The sequence below is a fragment of the Callorhinus ursinus genome, unplaced genomic scaffold (genome assembly GCF_003265705.2).
Source record: "Callorhinus ursinus isolate GAN/ISIS: 27379988/994484 unplaced genomic scaffold, GSC_fseal_2.0 scaffold9, whole genome shotgun sequence".
Lineage (NCBI taxonomy): Eukaryota > Metazoa > Chordata > Mammalia > Carnivora > Otariidae > Callorhinus > Callorhinus ursinus.
Window position 1 is genome coordinate 17,966,484 of NW_027397071.1, and position 3,994 is coordinate 17,970,477.

General features: G+C 38.9%; 1 non-coding gene across 1 annotated transcript; it reads right to left on the reverse strand.

The window, feature by feature from the left end:
• Nucleotides 1-3,103: 3,103 nt before the first annotated feature.
• On the reverse strand, nucleotides 3,104-3,209 carry LOC112824691 (U6 spliceosomal RNA). The gene has a single exon (XR_003208494.1). It is a non-coding gene; the product is annotated as a U6 spliceosomal RNA (small nuclear RNA).
• Between the last annotated feature and the right edge of the window lie 785 nt (nucleotides 3,210-3,994).

Sequence of the window (3,994 nt, forward strand, 5' to 3'; positions counted from 1 at the left end):
GGAATCCATGGAAGAATTTTAAGGAGAGGGAGGTGACTAAATCTGCACTAAAACTATGATTAGTCTAGCAGCACCATGGGGGATGGAGGGAATGAGACGAGAGACAAAATTGGTGGCAGTGGGGCAGGCCCTCTCCTAGTTGCTGTCTGAGACCTCAGACCATGAGTAGCCCTGAAACTGCAGCCATGGGAGACCCCTGGGTCTGCATGGGTACTGAGGTGAGAAGAGAAAGGGTGGGTAGGGACATGAATCCATCAGTTATGCTGGCAAGGCTCACTCAGAGACAGCCTAAATTGTCTTGTTACTGGGGATCCACACACACTCTTACCCTGTCCACTGTCCTGCACTAAGCTGGTACCCAGGGAAGCACTGGGGAAACTAGGAATATAACAGGTGGGTATATAAACTTGATCTTACTTTGATCATTACATTCAGTCTGGCTTCCCTTGTAAACCAATTCCCAGCAGGACTAACAAACACCAAACTTACCAAAAGATTGTCATACTTGTGTTATTCCTTTGTTCTGTTCTTTGTTTTCTGGTAGAAGTATCAAAAAGTGGGAAAGCCAGAGGCCTAGATAAGCCAAATTAATTCCTAATCCTCCCCTTCCATTGACCATAATAAATAAAGCAGATATTTAAGCATATAATATTTATAGATCTTTCCATATGAATAAATACATATGCATACATCTTTCCACATATATGAATTGAAATTAATACTTGTTCTCAAAATTTGTATTAATAAATACAGAATATCATAGACTATTAAAAAGGTGCCAACTCTGGACCCAGGTTGTCTGGTTTCAAATCCTGGCTCATCTTCTTGTGAGCTGTGTGACCCTGGATAAGTCATCCAACTTCTCTGTGCCTCTCTTTCTTCAACTATAAATTGGAGAAGATGATGTTTCTGCCAGTTAAAAGTGTTTTGAAGGGTTCCATGAATATAAAGCGCTCAGAACAAAGTCTGGACCAAAGTAAGAGCCTAATAAATGTTAATCTTTATTAATTGTGTTAGCCATGTAACTATTCATGCTGCTAAGGAGGCAAGTGTGCCTAATCATGGGCCTTTCTAAAGGTAGAAGTATCACATTTAAACATAAGGCAAGCAAGAAATGTGCTCTTACTCAGCACAGAGGCAAATACGGTCAGAGAACAGTGAAACGGACACTTAGAACCGGGAGGTAAGTCCAGTTCCCTTTAGAGTCACCTTGTTAATTACAGCTTCCGTATCTCAAGTATTCACAAATACACTTCTCTAGCAGAACTGATTTCCTCTGTTCCCTGTTCCCCATCCTCTCCCTGGTGTCATCGGCCCTGAGACTGACCCCTGCTGACTTATAGATGTACCAGCACAGAGCTTCTGCTTTCCAAGTGTCAGAATTTCTGGGTGCTCACCGTAGGCTACATGCCACGTGCAGGACGTATCTGAGTGGTCTAAAACAGAGCTGTGTCTGAGCTGGCGCCAATTCTTCTTGCACCAGAAATACTTCCTAATCTCCTTGCAGGTTCTTTCAAACTAACTTCTTAGTAGAAGAGCAATAATCATTATCACAACACTCTAACTTTACTCTAGATTGCTAAGTCTTTGAACTTCGGGGCTGGTTTTTATTAAAGTTATGAATTGCTATACGGATGCAGTAGGGATTCCCTCTACTTAGTTCACAAAATATAAAAAAGTAAAGCAATGGAAGAAACTGCCTGGTAAATTTGATTTTTAAAAACTTAAAAAATGGGACGCCCGGGTGACTCAGTCAGTTAAATGTCTGCCTTCAGCTCAGGTCATGATCCCAGGGTCCTGGGATGGAGTCCTGGATCGGTCTCCCTGCTCAGCAGGGAGCCTTGCTTCTCCGTCTGCCTCTGCCCCTCCCTCTGCTTGTGTACTCTGTCTCTCTCTGACAAATAAATAAATAAAATCTCAAAAAACAAAAACTTAAAAAATTACCACAAAAAAGGAATGATTATGCAACCGATGGAGATGTTAGCTAATGCTGTGGTGGTTATCCTTTTGCAATGTATAAATGTATGAAACCTATATGCTGTATACCTTAAGTGAAACTTACACAGTGCTATGTGTCAATTATATCTCGATAAGGCTGGGAGAAAAAAACTTAAAAAAACTCATAATGTCAAAAATCATAGGCAATATTTAAGTGTAAATGACAAATTTGGAAAACTTTATGGGTTGTGACAACTGAGAAATGAATTTCCTTAAGGTGTAAATAATGCTGACAAATCAATAAGGAAAATACTGAAAATGGAACAAGCATAAGAAATGTGTGGCAGAAATAATTAAAATCAATAAACATGATTAATTTTCAACTTCACTAGTGATCATATAAACATGAAATAATAAAAAGATACTTTTTTTGCCTATGAAATTGGTAATGATTAATGATTAAAAGAAGTAATTAGGACAAAGTTACCATAAAAACTGTCTCTTGCGTTGTCTAAACAGTACAATACTGCAGGAACAGAGGCTGACAATATGTTAGCAAGGGCTAGCCAAAGGCCTTAGAAGAATCCATACCTTTGATCTGGTGATTTCAGTTCTAGAAATCTCCTCCATGGAATTAGGGATTCATAAAAAGAGTTTTGTACAGAGGTGTTTACTACAGTCTTGGTTATGATTACAAATAAACCCAGTAACATCAACAACAACAAAAGAGCAAAACAAGACAAAAACAAAACAACCTGAAAATGAGTATTTTTAATGAGTTAAAGGTGGAGAATGATTTCACAAATTATGGTTCAATTATATGGCAGAATTATTATCCACCATGTATTTTTTTAAGTTTTTATTTAAATTCCAGTTAGTGTAGAATTAATTTCAGGTGTGTAATTTAGTGATTCAAAACCTCCACACATCACCCGGTGCTCATCATCACAAGTGCCCTCCTTAATCCCCATCACCTATTTCACCCATCCCCCAGCCACCTCCCCTCTGGTAACCATCAGTTTGTTCTCTATAGTTAAGAATGTTTCTTGGTTTGCCCCTCTCCTTTCTTTCTTTTTTCCCCCTTTGCTCTTTTGCTTTGTTTATTAAATTCCACATATGAGTGAAATCACATGGTATTTGTGTTTCTATTTCTTTCTACCTGGGCAAAAATATGGAACCTTCATGAATTTGTGTGTCATCCTTATGCAGGGGCCATGCTAATCTTCTCTGTATTGTTCCAATTTTAGTATATGTGCTGCCAAAGTGAGCCCTACCCACCATATTTTTTTTAAAAGAGACTTTATTTTTTTTAAGATTTTATTTATTTATTTGAGAGAGAGAGAAAGAGAAAGAGTGTCCACATTGTGGGGGAGGGGCAGGGGCAGTGGGAGAGAGAGAATCTCAAGCAGACTATCTGTTGAGCACAGAGCCCCACTCGGGGCTTGATCTCATGACCCTGAGATCATGACCTGAGATGAAATCAAGAGTCTGATGTGTGGGATGCTGAGTGGCTCAGTTGGTTAAGTGTCTGCCTTTGGCTCACATCATGATCCCAGGGTCCTGGGATCAAGTCTGGCATTGGGCTCCTTGCTCATCAGGGAGCCTGCTTCTCCCGCTCTCTCTGCCTGCTGCTCCTCCCCCTGCTTCTGCTCTCTCTCTCTGACAAATAAAGAAATAACCTCTTAAAAAAAAAAGAGTCCGATGCTCAATGAACTGAGCCACCCAGGGACCCCGATCATAGTTTTAGTGCATCCATTATTAGCCATGTTTGGAAATAATTTTTAATAACATGAAAATACACGCATATATATACATGCATATTGTAAATATTATATATCATAGACATTATATCAAGCTGTTATTAACCATGTTTTGGAAGACATTTTATTAACTTAGGGATATATACATACATATGTCATAATATACAAGTATGCATGTATCATACAAGTATATTACATAATTACATCATAATAAAATACTGCCTACATCTAAAAAAGTAAATCTACACATATACACAGATGCATACACACACACCGTAGAAAAAGACTGGAAGGAA